Below are 16,318 nucleotides of genomic sequence, written 5' to 3'. Positions count from 1 at the left end.
TCCTCCATGCTCATCACCCCTCCTTCCCCTCTCCCCCTCACCTTATCAGCCCTCAGTTTTCAGTATTCAAGAGTCTCTCATGATTTGCCTCCCTCCCTCTCCCCAACTCTTTTTCCCCCTTCCCTTCCCCATGTCCTCTGTTAAGTTTCTCCTGTTAGACCTATGAGTGAAAACATATGGTATCTGTCCTTCTCTGCCTGACTTATTTCGCTTAGCATGACACCCTCGAGGTCCATCCACTTTGCTATGAATGGTCAGATTTCTTTCTTTCTCATTGCTATGTAGTATTCCATTGTATATATAAACCACATCTTCTTGATCCATTTGTCAGTTGATGGACATTTAGGTTCTTTATGGAACCCAGATCTTTCTGAAGCAAACTTTATGAGCTTCACCTCTATCCTTGTACGCTCCCATTAAAACATTATGTTGTAGATGAATATGTAATAACATAGGAAAATACCTTTGATGTTGTAGGAGTGCCTGTGTGTATGTGTGTGTGTGTGTGTGTGTGTGTGTGTGTGTGTGTGTATGGTGTAGAGAGAGGGGAGAAAGAAGGACAGATTCACATCAGTGGTTATTTCTGGATGGTGAGATACTTCTCTGTGTTTTCTGTAGTACCTAGAATAAATAGATGTTCCTTTAAGGGAAAATGGATTTTTTAAAGTGGAAACTGATAGACAAAGGATTTGGAAGGAGACAAACCTGGGCGAGGATCCCCCTTGGTAACCTCCCAGCATCTGAAGCTGCCACCCGGTCTCTGGATCCTGCTGAAGGACCCTGGGACTGGGGCGGGGGGAGACAGGAGTTAGGAGTATACCTGATTGGGGTTCTATTTTTGAAGAGGCCTGTGCTGGCATCCCGCCGAGACAGAGCAGGGTGTATTTCCCTGAATTACCAGTGCTATTTTCAGAGAGCACCAATGAACTGCACCCAAGGAGAGAGGGAGGAGGAGCTCCTGGATGCTTCCAGAGACCCTGGAGGTCCTGAGCTGAATTCCGGTCTCTTTCTTCAAGCGTGCCTGCCTGGGGATTTTGGGCATCAGCCTCCCTGTGCCTGCAGTTGCTGTGGCGGGGCTGCCAGTGTCCCTTACGCTGTGAAGGCAGAGAGGGCTGGGGCACCAACCCAAAGGGAACAATCTATGCCCTTGACCGGTGTGCTCCCTACAAGCATCGTCAGCCCCAGGAGCATGGGAAATGCCTGGAGTTGCTGTCTCTCTGCTACAGCAAGAAAACAGGCAGGAGAAGATTTCTGTCTGGGGGCAAAGCCTCCAAGACGTGTTTGTGAAAATTTTTAGAGAGGGGCAGAGATCGATAGAGATTAGAGACAGGTTGGGGCGCCGGGGTGGCTCAGTCAGTTAAGTGTCTGGTTTTGGCTCTGGTCATGATCTCGCGGTTCGTGGGTTCAAGCCCTGCATCGGGCTCTGTGCTGACAGCTAGCTCAGAGCCTGGAGCCTATTTCAGATTCTGTACCTCCCTCTCTCTCTGAACCCTCCCCTGGTCGCGCTCATTCTGTCTCTCAAAAATAAATAAAAAACAGAAAAAAGAGATCAGAGGCAGGTAGAATGGTAGATTCTTGGGCCACCAAGGCACCTCATCCAGCCACTGCCAACCCTGTGCTTGCATACCTGCAGGAAGGAGCCTTCCCCCGAGAGCCCTTCCCACTTCTAGATAGTTACTCGTTTGCGGATTCGTTCCAAGAGGCGCCATATCTTCTGCCTACCATGCACAGTGCGTAAAGGTAAGTAATGGTGATGGTCGTGTTGTGTGGTCGTATTGGAAGGACTCCACCTCTGTTTCCTCATTTCTTCTGTGCCGTAGCATTCAGAGAGACGTGATCATTCCCGTTCTGCAGATGGGGAGGCTGAACCCACCCCTAGCGCAGAGCAGTAACGATAGCACGTGTTCATACATTCCCGGCACCCTTCTAAATGATTTAGGCGAGTTAGCTCATCTTTACATAAACTCTCCTAGGTTGTATGATCGTTTCCGCTTTGGAGATGGCAACACTGAAGCACAGAGACATCGAGTCCGTAGCCTAACGTCACAGAGCTTGCAGGCAGCTGCGGCGGGATGCGCCCTGGCACTGTGGCCCCAGAGGCCGTGCCCCTCACTGCCAAGGCCACATCGTTCCGCATCCCTGTGGGTGTTTGTGTGATGACTTAGTGTCTCCCTGTGGCCCATGCTTCCTCCTCTTCGTGCCACACATGCTGGCGTCCTCCCCATCTTCCAGCTAGCCAAGACCCATCTAAGCGCCCGGGAGTCCTCCGCCTCTGTGCCCTCTCCTGGCTGCTCCTGCGTGTCATCCTCAGGCTTCAGCTTCCTTTGTGAAGGACGCTCACAGGGATGCTCTGATTCCCCTATACCAGGCCGGTCCCTTGCTTTTCCTTCCTTGTAGCACCTGTGCGTCCTGTCCCGGTTCCCAGCCCCCACCCCTGCACTCCTCAGGGCAGAGGGAGGGCATCACTCCTCTCCACCCACTGCTCCCTGCCTGCATGCCCGGAAGCAGGGCTAGAAAACAGAGCTGGCATCAGTCCTGCGGGAGGCGAGGGCTGACCAAAAACCCCTTGGGTCTCTTCCCTCCAACTCACCACAGTTTACAGAGAGCACATTTGTGTGGCTGAACAGTCTGGCACTGGCTGCCTCACAAAGCGGCACTCCCTGGAGAAGGGAAGAAACAGACTCTGAGAAAGAAGGGAGGAGCTAAGGGCAGAAGTCAACAGAGGGTCTGGGTCCTGGCCTCTCTCGCTGGAGTTGCCTGAGGAGCCTTGGCAAACACCTCCACCCCCCCAGACCGGCCCAGGCCAGAGTGTCTGGAGCTTCGGAGCTGGGGCTGGGCCTGGGCACTTTTCACAAGGTCAGCTACCTGAGCCTGGTCCTCCTACATTGCGTTCTAGGGGCTTCGCCATCCAGAGAGGAAGTTTCGTGGAATACCTGGTCCTGTTCTCCCCACTCAATGCCTCCCCCATGGGTGCCAGGCCCAATTGGAGGGCCCAAGATTAAGCCAGTAGTGGAATAATAATCCTCAGCGTTTAACAATAATAGCTACGATTTTTTTCAGTAAACAGTGTGCTGGGCCTTTTGATTCATCCTTTTACCTAATCCTAGCAAATGCCCGTAAGCTGGGGGTAAGCGGTGCCCTTTTCCCAAGGATGCCCAGCGTGAGCCCAGGTCTGACATCAGTCTCTGCAAGTCCCCAGCCTGTGCTCCTGCTGCCTGCACAGTCTCTACAGTGTGTCAGCCTCCGGTCCTGCCACAGGGGAGAGGGGAGGACAGTGCAAGAGCAAGGGCTTCCGGCTTAGTCACTAACAAGGCTGGAGTGGGGAGAAACCTGATTGGAAGTCTGCTACATTCTGTACTAGGATGTAGGAGGCGAAAAGGCGGTCACCCCCCCCCTCACCGCCCCCCACCCTGTGCCCCAGCAAAACAATGCATTTTAAATGTCTCCCAAATTGCTAAGCTATTTCACTGCTTCTGAGGAGAAATAGCTTGGGGGAAGAAGCTATTGGCCCTTTATGCCCTGAACTGCAAAACAAAATGCCAATGGGAAAATGAAATCACAGGAGGTTGTGGGAAATGGGGGAAGGGATGCGGGAGTCACATGGGAATAGATTGCTGCGCAGGCTTGGGGAGGGAATTGAACCTGCATTTCCAGGTGGGTCTCTAGGAGGCTGTGTGGCATGGTGGGTTTTGAGCCTGGGCTCTAGGCCCAGAAAAGCCTGATCAGACCACAGCCAGGTGTCCTGTTCTGCAGTGGGATGCCTGTGGGCAATCAGGGTGAGGAAGGCTCCTCATAGGCAGAGGGTCCTCTGTGGCTCTTGAAAATCACAGATGCGCTCCCCCCACCCCATCAGAGGTTCTGACCCCACTGGCTGGCTGGCACAGAGTCAGCCCAGGTAGGGCTGGTTATTAAAGGACCCCCAGTGAGTCTGGTGAACAGCCCAGCAGAGAAGCCCTGCCTAATCCCTCCCTTCCCTCCCTCCACTTCTCCTGGGTCGGAGCCTCGGTTTCCTCCCCCGTCAAATGGGTGGGATGTCCTGGGAGGAAACAATGCCCAGCCCATTTGGTGAGCTGTTGGGAGCAGACCCAGCCCATTTTCAGTTATACCTTTGCCTCTGAAAGGAACAAGGCCCAGCCCATTGGCCAGTTGGTACAGAAAAATAGCCCTGGAAAAAGGGCCTGTGGTTGGCCCCCAGCAGCAAGGACTTGGAGCCTTTTTGCTGAAAACGCATCACCTCAGGGAATGGCATTGGTTAAACAACCCCCCCCCCCCGACAATCACACATAACCTGCCCCCCCCTCCCCCACCGTGGGGCAGGGGCAGCACGTTCCTTCCCAGGACGCAGGCTACTGCTCCAAGGCTTTCTCATTGAGGCTGTTTGGAAGGCCGTAGAAATGTGAGTGAGGCAGGCTGTGGGCCAGGTCCATTGCAGCAGACAGACAAATCCCCAGGTCCCGAGGAAAAGAACAAATGAGCCCTCCAGTCTCTAGAACTTTCTGTTTGCTGGGTGGTATGGTGAGTCGCGAGGCCTGAGAACATGTGTGACTGATGGCCTGCTAGACAGAGAATGCATCACCCTAGAAACATGGAGGACAGTCCCCCACCCGTGCACGGACCTTTCCTGTGTGTGCTCGTGGTAACAATGGCTGCTGCTGACAGATTTGGACAGGGACTGATTTCTCAGTCATGGTCACCAGCACCTCCCACCCCTCCACACATACATGAGATGCCGGGAGCCATCTCTGAAGTAAGGCGGGTTTGCAAGGCCTCCCACATCAGGTGGTGGTGACCAGAGTCTTCACCCACTCAACCCCCCACTCAATTTCTGCTTGAGCACCGACCCCCAAGGCTCCTGACTGACTGATATCAGGAGTGACTTGCCTTCTTATGCTAAAAATATGTGAATTGTACCTTGTGAAAAAATTCGTTGTAGCAGTTTCTTCTTTTGTGATTATAGGAGCAAATGTTACATTTCCTGAGAAAACCTGTTTTCTCAAAAACAAGCTAATTGACCCCTGCTCACAAAAGAACTAACTCTTGCCTTTGCTCTGCTAAAAAACACTGCCTTGTATTTGAATGCTAAAGATCCCTTCTGTCCTCATATGATAAACACCTAGTCACCTACTTCAATCTCTATTGGTAAAGATTGTGCATGAGTCTTCTACCAACCTATGTTCTGGAAAATTTTTACATACCAAAGAATTTATCATCAGAAATTGTCTAAGGCAATTGCCACTTCTGTTTTGTACCCCATATGTTTTTTTCAATAAATGTAACTGACTCTCGGGACAGGGCAGAGTTGCCTGCCTGGTGAGCAGAAAGAAGCCAAGGCTCTCTCATTCCCTTTCACTGACACCGTCCATCCTTCAGGGAGCCCTGGACCTGCTGGAGCTGGACTCTGGCAATGAGACAGGGCTCAGGATCCTGGTTTCATAGGCAGGAAAACTGAGGCTCAAGAGACCACAGAAGTAGTAAGTGGTGAGACTCAGGCTCAGGCTTTTGTGAGTTTTGAACAGCAGTTTTCAAACTTCTTATATGATTTTTCCACCAGCATAAGAATGGGCTGAAGAAAGGTTGTTATCCCTATTTTGTTTATTTTAATTTTTTAAGTTTATTTATTTATTTTGAGAGAGAAAGTGAGAGAGAGAGAGCATCTGTGTGTGCTATGAAGGAGAGGTGGGGGGTGGGCGGCGGGAGGAAAAGCACCCCAAGGAGTCTCCTTGCTGTCAGCGCGGAGCCTGATCCTGGGCCAAATCCCATGAACCATGAGATCATGACCTGAGCCAAAATCAAAGTTGGATGCTTAACCGAATGAGCCACTGAAGCACCCCTGTATCCCTATTTTAAAGATGAGGAAAACTGAGGCTCAGAGGGATCCAGTGATTTCACTAAATGTCACACAGCTAAGGAGCACCAGGGCCTGGACCCACCATGTCCCCCAGCATGCCTCACTAGCCAGGCCACCTCCATGCTCCAAACATACCCATCCTTCATACCCTTCCTGAAGGAGACAGGGACTCGACCAGGGCCACACGGCAGGGCAGGCAGGGCTGGCTGGTTCTCAGCCTTTGTGTTCTTTTTTTTTTTTTTTTTAATGTATTTATTTTAAGAAAGAGACAGAGCAAGCAGGGGAGGGGCAGAGAGAGAGAGAGAGAGAGAGAGAGAGAGAGAGAGAATCCCAAGCAGGCTCTGTGCTGTCAGCGTGGAGCCTGATGTGGGGCTCAAACCCACCAACATGAGACCATGACCTGAGCTGAAACCAAGAGTCAGACGCTTACCCACCTGAGCCACCCGGGTGCCCCATCTCAGGCCTTGTTGTCTGATTCCTGGGCCAGTGCTCCATGAACAGGGACTAGACAGCACCCGAGGGCCAAGGAGAAAGTTCAAGACAAGGAGCTACACCCCTGAAAGGCAGTAGTGTCTCACTGGGAAGGAGCTTCCAGCACCCCCTTGAGACACCTGAGCCCTCACTCTGTCAGGCCCTTTCACTGCTGTGAGGTCTTGCAGGGGCCACTAATGCTTCTGAGGTCCAGGGTCCCAGTCTGTAAAACAGGGGAAGGGGAAGGCTGCCCAGGAAATGGCTCTCCCTGTTATGAGGCCTTTTGTTCAGTCCTCAGATTACCCTCCCTCCCCCCCCCCAAAAAAAAATGGTGACATTGGTGACTGTGGTAGGGATGCAGGTAGGAAAAGTTACCCACCGTCTAAGACATCCAGCCCTCCTGCCACTCATGCAGGGTCCTGAGACTTGAGGGAGCAAGGAGAGTGTGCCGATCTGAGGAGAGGTCAAGTGGCTCCCAGTATTTTCTGCAAAACCCCCGCTCCCTCCCCAACCTGGCTGGGAAAAGACTCAAAAGCAAGAACTGGAATTGATGCTGAGAAGAGTTGTTGCCACTCTGTCCCCGTGGGGAAAACAACCATCACCCCTGGATTACTCTCCAAAACTTTTTCTTTTTATGCCTGAGACACTCTGATGCAGAGTCTGTTCTGAAAATCTTTTTTTAAACTGTAATTATAATTAAACCTGCTTTGCAACATGAAGCGGGGGAAAGAAGCCCACGCTCCTTGAATTGCACCACCTATTTGGAATTATTTACATTTTTATGTGATTTCTTCTATATTTATACTGCCACAGACTATTTCTGTTTGGAGGGACGGTCTGTGTTAGGGTCTTCAGGATATTTCATGGAGAGGCACCGGGAATAGCATTGTATAATGTCCAACTCTCATTCATTCATTCATTCATTCACTTGAAAAAAAATAAATACTGAGTTTTTACCATTGGCCAGGCTCTGGATAAGATCCTGGGAGTCTAAAGAATAGCTAGACATGGCTGTGCATTCCCACGGAGGGCAAGGTGAGGAAAGCCCAAGGGGTTGCCGTGTAAGGGGCCCCTAGTATGTGAAAAACTGTGGCAAGCACTTTACACACTTTATCTCAAGGAAGCACCTTGCCCAGTGCAAGGTAGGCCTTCTTTCGCCCATTTTATATATGAGGAAGCTGAGACCTGAGAGGTAAAAGCAGTGCCTGGGGGCAATTTAAGTGGTAGGTGGGAAGAGACAGAAAGGGGGTCCTGTGCCTGCATAACTGAAAAATATCAGCCTCTTTTTAAATGGCCTAGGGGTGCCTACCAAGTAGGATAAACATGGAAACCCCGAGCAATCCTGTAGTGGGGATAAAGCTACAGAATTGTCTCTCTTGTGTCAGAGCGGAAACACAGAGGAGGGAGAGCTCCATGCTGTCTGGACTGCCGGCTCCAGAAGGCTGCCTGGAGGGGGCGCCATTTCAGGAGATGGGCAGTCCTCCCTGTCTAAGCCCTGCTGGGTGTAGTGAAGCAGGCCTCTTGCAGTGAATGGGGGACTGCTCTGCTTGCTGAAGCACTTCCTCTGACCCCCAGTGGCCTAGGGGTCCCACAGCAGTCTCTGATCTGACATCAGGGGAGCAGGAATCATCAGCTCTGTCTACCCAGACAAGTCTGGGCTTGGCAAAACCAGCAGGACTGAGTAATTTCTCCTATACACTGTGGCGCCTTTCTCTCCTATTACTCATGCCAGCTGTGGAGCCCAGTCCGTGTTAGCTTTGGTTCCATTTCAAATCAAAGTAGAATTCATTCTGCAAATATTTGTTGAGGCCCTACAACTTCTTCTGCAGGCACTCCTTACCCAGGGTATAAAATAATGGGTAAGACATCATTTCAGAGGGCTTTCATTCTAGGAGGGACAAGAGAGCTAAGACTGCAAGAGCAAGGGCATTTCAGTTTTAGAAAAGAGTGTTTGCAATAGGAGTGTTGGGTGGAGTCATCTGTTGCTGTTTAATGAGCACCTACTCTGTGGCCACGTGGTCCTATGGCCTGGGAGTCAGAAAGGAATAGGATAGGATGCCTACTCTTAAGGAGCACGCACCCTACTTCCTAAAAAACAGAACTATAGTTTTGAGAGAGTATCTGTGAGGTGAGGGAGAAGGAAGAGTATGGGAGGTCAGATGAAGCGAGGGGCCTGGTGTGTGTCAAGCACCAGCTCAGTGCTCTGGTTTTTGTAGGTGTTACATCACTTCCCAGTTGCTCTTAATGGATTCTTTTTACAGATGTGGGAATTGAGACTAACAGACTTAAGTAACTTGCCCAAGATAACAAATTACGAACATATAAAATTTTGCATTCAGTTCCAGGGTCTATCCATATTCACATGCATAGAAAACAGTGTTTTAAATGACTTGCTAATAAGGAAAATGGATACCCCTTTGAGATTCAACGAAAGATTCCACCTGTTACTCTTCCCCCTCCTTGTAGATACTCCATTTGAGAGGGTAGCAATAGGGCTCAAGGGAACCGGATCAGGAGGAAACATACAAAAGCCCTCACACGTACTTTTACGTTTTCTAAAATTCATCAAGAAAGAAATTCCACCTAAGGAGCTATGCCAATTACATCTGTTTTAATACCTGTGGATTTCTTACTAACATTTTCCATGAGCGCTAGGAACTCAAGCAGAGCTCTGCTTCACTATTTCAGTGAGACGTTTAAATGTGTATTTTGCATGCGCGCAGGTAGTACATGTTCTAAAATGTCCCCATGGCTGGACCTGCACCTATCGACCACCTTCCATACCACCCTTCGCCTTAGCCTGGCCTGGACCAGCTGTAGGCAGAGCCCAGTCCCCAGGGCCGCCCCCCTTTCTTCTTCCTCCCTCCTCCTGGGTTCTTCTCTCTCCCATATCCCCCTCCCTCCTCTCCTTTTCCCTCCCTTCCTTCTCCCTCCTCCAGTATTCCTCTCCTTCCTCCCCTCCTCCCGCCACTCTTTTCTCCTCCCTCCCTTCCTCCTCCCTCTCTTCTTTCTTGGTCCTCCAGGTTCTTCTCCTCCTCCCTCTATTTCTCCTCCTCTCTCCCCTCCTCTGCCTCTTCTCCACCACTCTCCCACCTGCTCTCTTCCCTTCTGTTGCTTTATTTTTCCCTTCCTCCTCTCCTCCCTTAGTCTCCTCTCCTCACTCCTCTTTTCTTTCCTTTTATGTTCTCTCTCCCATCCTTCCTTCCTCCCACATTGCCTCTTCTTCCCTCCTTTCTCTCCTCTCTGCCCTCCCTTCTCTCTCCTTTATCATGTCTCTGCCAAGACTTCCTTGAAACCTCCTACTCAAGGGCTTTGTAAGCCGAGGTCTGTGCCTCCCTGCAGGGTCTGTGAATAAGTTTCAAAGTGTCTGCTAACCCTGGAAAGAGAACCCAGCATTCTGGGTTCGTGGGCAGAAATGTCTCTTCCTGGGGAGAAGTTGCTGGGCTTTGATCAGATTCTCCCAGGGTCCTGGAGTTGGATGCACTGCTTGTCTTTCCGGTTCTTAGTCTCTGGTTCATTGTTTGCCTAACTTCCCACAAGTGAGATTCACAGTTTCCTTATAATTGATTCAAAATTTTGCAACTATTGAAAACGTACGTGCACAGAAAGGCTTTGTAGAGAGAGCCCACTGCTCAGGAAGTCTGCATGTCCCCAGCAGTTGTGTGGATTAAATGAGATCTCATGGGTGAGTTTTCGGCACACAGGCCGTGCCAAATAACGGTTTCCATCCCTTTGTAGATGAGTACAGTTTGTCTAGTTTGCCCTGGCTGCCATTACACAGTACTACAGACCCAGTAGCTTCGACAACAGAAATGTATTTTCTTCCAGTTCTGCAGGCTCAGAGTCTGAGATCAAGGTGTTGGCAAGGGTTGGTTTCCTCTGAGGTCTCTGCTGTCATCTTCCAGTGCCTTCGTGTGGTTTTTTTCTGTGTATCTGTGTCCCAGTCTCCTCTTCTTAAGAGGATAGCAGAAATACTGTACTGCAGCCCGCTTATTGGCCCCTCTTTTACCTTATTACCTTTTTAAAGACTATCTCAAGTCAGCTCACATTCTGAGGTTCTGGGGGTTAGGCCTTCAACACATGAACTTGGGGACAGGACACAATTCAGCCCATAACAAATTGGATGGGACCCTTCCCTTCCAGTAGTCTCACCAAGCCCCTGCCTGAGGAGGCAGGTGCAGGGAGCGGGGGGAGTTCCCAAAGTCAATCAATTGAAAACTATTGCATTTAGAACTTGGTCTTAATTCAAACCACTATTGACAGGAGGTTATTTAGGAAGCACTTTCTGGCTGAGCAGGTGCAGGATTAATTATTAAGGACCCATCCTTGCCCTGGCAGGAGTCATGGACACCACGTGAGCAAGTAGCAAGACCACGTGGCTCCCTCGTCTTCCTGACAGATAGGAAGAGGCTGTGTTTTATTTATAAGTGCAGCTATTCTTAGTCTTGTGCTTTTCCCTTTATCTCCAGTGGAAGGGATTATTGTAACTACTCCATCTTGAACCCCTCTCAGAGTCAAATTAATAGAAAGGGTTCAGGTCACTGCCCTAGAGTTAAGAGACAGGGAATATTAACCCAAATGCATTAGCAGATCGTTAAAGCAGTGTGCGTAAAAGTTTAACACCCAGAACGAGAAGGGGGAGAGAAAGATGTAAAAGGACGGGAGCAATGGAGGTAAGAAATATGTATAAAGATTTTATTTAAGTATGCCACTCCCCTTTGAGAGTTTGGTTAACAAAATTCTTCCCATCATTCCCCTGCAGCGTAAATACGTGGTCTGAAGAGAATCTTTCACCAAAGCCAATGGCCGGAGAATCAGCCTCCGAGGGGTTGTTTCAGATGCAATAAACTAGAGCTGTGTGCTTAATAATAGACATTGGATGTGGGCAAATCAATAATCAGTGCATTCAAGTATAGATTCAAAGGAGTTTATTTCAGGAAAAATAACCCTCACTATTTATTTGCATAGTTCTCTGACCTTAGGCAGTTTCTTTAGAAAATTCAAGATGGGAAGGGTCTCTCTACCCTCATTGTCCCACCCCGCCCTCCAGTATTTAACTTTCCCAGATTACCTGCCTCATGGATAGTAACCTAATTTTTTACCATCTGCTTTTCTCTGTTATGTAGACTGGCTCTGAGTTTCTGCCACAAGGCACTGCAAAATGAAGAGGAGAATTCTCCATTGACTAGCTGCTTTGCTTTGGTGTGTCCATTTCCTTTCTGAGCTTCATCTGTAACATGAGGTTAATACACCTGGTTTATGGAATTGCTATGAGGATTAGAGATAAAGTATGTGAAACCTTCTCTGTGGCACCTGGCATACCAGGCACCTGGCCTGACAAATAGGTGTGATTGTTATTACAAGGTTCCCTAGCCGGCTTGGGTGGGGGGTGGAAGGGGCGTTCTGGGCAAGCAGCACCCCAGATCCCTGCCTCCTCTCTCTTTCCTAGGGAAGCCTCCACTCTGAGTCACTCTGCCAGCCTGGAAACTGAGGCTCTCACTAGCTTAGCCATGCAGACAGTACTCATCCAAGACATGGGAGTATAGTCAAGACAATGCATATAAAAGTAAAGAATATAGTTTTTGCAGTTAGACAAATATAGATCCAAATTGTAACATTGCCACTTTACCTTGGGCATATTACCTCATTTCTTTGAGGCTCAGTTTATTCATCTTTGAAAGTGAGATAAAACATATTTGCTTGGAAAGACTAACGGGGCAATGGAATTAAATCTTCCACATGTGAAAAGTGCCACCTTCCGTTCTTGGCACAGAGAAGGCACTCAGACCTGGTAACCACGCTGTCATCATCACCATCATCATCATTGTTATGAGTCTGATCTCATTGGCAGTTGTTTCTGGAGAGTTTAGCATTGTCAGGAGGAATTCTGAAATAGGAAGGATTCTCTGCCTTGTTCACATTCTGTTTTTGTTTTGTGGCTTTTTTCCTAAGCCAACGCGCTTTTTATAAATAGTGCTAAGGTTTATGATCGCATCAGCTTAAAGAATTTGGTAATAGGCATGAACAATTATATGCTAGACCTTAGGCAATGATACATCAACCTTTACTTTCACATGGTTCAAACATGTGAAAATCAAATGGTGTATACCAGTCCTCATGGGGAATAGGCTTTCTGTAGAAAATTCCACATTGATCATCTCTTGGCATCAAAAGTCAAATGGCACATCAGTTGCTAGTGATCTAGTATGAAAATTGGCTGGCCCTTTAACTGGACTCAGTCCGCCTCCTAGGCACTGCCTCAGACATGAGACAATAAACTTCTATTCTGCCACTTTTCAAGTCATGGGCCAAGAAGGAGAAGACTCTCTAGTTTTTTCATGTATTTTTTAAAGTACTTTTTCATTTCAAAGAAGTACATAGATCGGACTGCCCAAAATAGAAATATAAGCCAGATCTGACATTTTTACCTTAGCATGGGATTTTAAAGATCTTATTTATTAAATTTTAAAAAGTTTTTTAATGTTTATTTTTGGGGGAAGGGCAGAGAGAGGGGGAGGCACAGAATCTGAAGCAGGCTTCAGGCTCTGAGCTGTCAGCACAGAGCCAGACGCAGGGCTCAAACCACCAACCATAAGATCGTGACCTGAGCCAAAGTCAGACACTAACCAACCGAGCCACCCAGGCACCCCTTATTAAAATTTTTTTAAATCATAAAATATTCATAAGATAAAATTCACCATTTTAGCCATTTTTAAATATGCAGCTCAGTGGTGTTAAGTACATTTATACTGCTGGGCAGCCATCAACACCATCCATGTGCAGAACTTCTATCTTCCAAACGAAAACCCTACACCCATTACACAATAAGTTCCTTGCCTATCCTCCCACTGCTCCCTGGCAGCTGCCATTTTAGGAACCTCATATAAGTGGATCGTATGGTCTTTGTTTTTGTAGCTGACTTATGTCACTTGAGATCATGTTGTCAGGGTTCATCCATGTTGTAGCACGAGTCAGAATTCCCTTCTTTTCTCAGGCTGAGCAGTGTTCCATTGTATGTATATTTTCCCTTCATCTGTCAAAAGACACTTGTGTTTCTACCTTTTGGCTGTTCTGAATAACACTATGAGCACAGGTATACATATATCCATTCAAGTACCTGCTTTCAGGTCTTTTGGGTCTGTACCCAGAAGTGGAATTGATAGGTCATACAGTAATGCTATTTTTAAATTTTTGAGGAATTGCCACATTAATTCCCACAACAGCTACATTGCTTTGCGTTCTCCCCAGGAACGCACAAGAGGACCCAACTGCCCTACATCCCTGCCAATGTTTGCTATTTTCTGGCTTTGGTAATAGTCATCCTGATAAACGTCAAGTATGGAGTCTTGTCCTTTCTTTCTTTCTTTCTTTCTTTCTTTCTTTCTTTCTTTCTTTCTTTCTTTCTTTCTTTCTTTCTTTCCGTCTTTCTGTCTGTCTGTCTCTCTTCTTTCTTTCTTTCTCCCATTTTTAAAATTAATAAACTTTATTTTTTTACAGCAGCTATCAGTTCACAGCAAAACTGAGTAGGAAGTATAGAGTTCTCACATACCCCCTGCCCCCGCACACACACTGTCTCCACACCGTCAGCATCCACATCACAGTAATACATTTTACAGTCAGTGAACCTACGCCAAGACATCATTATCCCCTAAAGTCCTGAGTATATATTAAGGTTCACTGTTGGTGGTGTACATTCTATGGGTTTTGACAAATGTATAATGTGAGGGAAGTTTTGATGACCTCCCTCCTTGTTTTATGCCAAAATGCATTTTTTAGAACTGGGTAATGAAGGTTGAGAAGCACAATCATGTTTTCCCTTTCATGTTTCCTTGGTTAATGATAAGCCTGAACTTAAACATATTTACACAGTAGGCACCGTTGAATCTACACGGCAATTCTCAAGCTCAGACCTTAGCCTTCAGGGTCAGACATCCAGATTCAGCTCCCAAAGCTACCATTTTCGGTGTAATGCTCAGTTTTCTTCTATAAAATGGGATGGGTTATAATACCAAATTCACTGGAAGGTTGTGTGAATTAAGTGAAATAATGTGTATGAAGCCCTTTGCACTGCTCTTGAAAGACTGGATTTTCATTAATATTAAGTGATATTATTGCAAACCATTTTGAGTACCAACTGTTTGCCCACCCCTCTATTGTATCACCTGTCTGGTCTTCAACCCTTTTTCATCATCTGTCCCTAACCTTAAATGGCTTTTGACTACACATACTTAGCATTTTCATCTTTGTTTACAAATTATACTCATGATTTGCTCTCAATCCATGTGCTAAACACTAAGAAAGTCTAATGCTGCTTTTCTTAAGATTAAAAGAGAGCGAGAAAGAGACATGTTCAGATATTTTCTTCCTAAATAGTTGTCTTGAGGACCCTGTTTTAGATGCCTCTAGTTTTGCTTATTAAAGACCAGGGTTGGCAAACATTTTTATTATGGGCTAGATAGTAAAGATTTTTGACTTTCTACAGTCTCTGATGTTTTGTTTAAATAATTACTTTATTTTAATTAAAAAAATTTTTTTTAATGTTTGAGAGAGAGCAAATGAGAATGTGGGCACACAAGTGGGCAAGAGGCGGGGAGCAACAGAGAGAGAGAATCCCAAGCAGGCTCTGGGCTGTTAGCACAAAGCCCAATGCAAGGCTTGATCTCACAACCTCAAGAACATGACCTGAGCCAATGGGGCACCTGGGTGGCTCAGTCAGTTAAGCTTCCGACCTCAGCTCAGGTCAGATCTCACGTTCATGGGTTCGAGCCCCACGTCAGGCTCTGTGCTGACAGCTCAGAGCCTGGAGCCTGCTTCTGATTCTGTGTCTCCTTCTCTCTCTGCCCCTCCCCCTCTCATGCTCTGTCTCTCTCTGTATCAAAAATAAATAAAGCATTAAAAAAAAAGAAAAAAAGAAAAAAAGAACATGACCTGAGCCAAAATCAAGAGTCAGATGCTTAACTGGCTGAGCCACCCAGTCTCCTTATGTAAAGGGCTGGATGGTAAAGATTTTTTACTTTCTACAGTCTCTATTACTGTTGTTTTTAAATTATGGTTTTATTTTAATTAAAAAAATATTTTAAGTAGGCTCAAGGCCCAGTGTGGTGCTTGAACTTACAACCCCAAGACCAAGAGGTGTGTGCTTTACTGACTGAGCCAGCCGGGCACCCCTTGTATACTCTCTGTTGTAATTCCTCAACTCTGGTTTGGAGAAAAAAAGCAGCCAGAGACAATATGCAAACAGATGGGCATGGCAGTGTTCCAATAAAACTTTATTTACAAAAACAGGTGTTGGACACAATTTGCAGACCTCTGACCCATAGCAACTGGACCTGCTATTTGTTATTTAAATGCACATTTTCTTTAGAGGACTAAGATCAGAAACACTTGTTAACATCAAGAGGAAACCAGCAAAGAGGAAAAGTGAGGTGATGCATATATAGCTCCTTTTAAAACATGCAAAGTTATATCATAATCTGCATCATTTTTGTATGATCCCAGGCATAGGTGGACAAAGGCATGGACTTTCTTCTATTAGCATTACTATGCAGGAATGATATGGAGTCTCGTGAAAACAAGGGTAGCCCTACTTTTGGAAGTGGGATATATTCCTTCACTTGATTTCCTCTCCTACCTTCTTCTAATCCCTTCATATCCAGATACATACATATAGGAAGGGATTGGGTCTTCTCTATGAAATTGTTGGGATCCATGGACCTGCAAAAGGTTAGTGGTTTCATGTGGGAAATGGCTCATTCATCAACAGATCTTTCTTACTGCCTGCTGTGGGCCAGACATTGTGGTGGACAATGGGGTTGGACACAGGTATGAGTGAGAGGTGGTATCTGCCCTTGAGGAACTCCAGGCAGACCTTCTCCCCCATCTCCCTTCCAACATTGCTCTTGTCAAGGTCCCCTAGGATTTCCATGTTGCTAAATCCAGCTGTCATTCTCAGTGTTCAAATGACTCAACCATTCCACCTGGTCAATTATACTCCTTCGT

At 47.1% G+C, this 16,318-nt stretch overlaps 1 protein-coding gene and 1 long non-coding RNA gene across 3 annotated transcripts in view; one reads left to right on the top strand and one right to left on the bottom strand.

Moving 5' to 3' along the window:
• The window catches only part of LOC115306545, a 3,048-nt gene extending 1,247 nt beyond the window's left edge, over window positions 1–1,801 (bottom strand). For both annotated transcript variants that reach the window (XR_003915360.1, XR_003915361.1), the window contains exon 1: window positions 1,679–1,801. This is a non-coding gene — a long non-coding RNA (uncharacterized LOC115306545). The remainder of the gene's footprint in view (window positions 1–1,678) is intronic.
• Window positions 1–16,318, top strand: part of TENM4 (teneurin transmembrane protein 4) — a 731,443-nt gene that overhangs the window by 247,089 nt on the left and 468,036 nt on the right. The gene's annotated exons all lie outside the window — the stretch shown is intronic.

This window comes from Suricata suricatta, chromosome 11 (assembly GCF_006229205.1).
Source record: "Suricata suricatta isolate VVHF042 chromosome 11, meerkat_22Aug2017_6uvM2_HiC, whole genome shotgun sequence".
Classification (NCBI taxonomy): Eukaryota; Metazoa; Chordata; class Mammalia; order Carnivora; family Herpestidae; genus Suricata; species Suricata suricatta.
The sequence above is the reverse complement of the archived record's forward strand: the minus strand, read 5'-3'. Positions and strand labels throughout refer to the sequence as shown.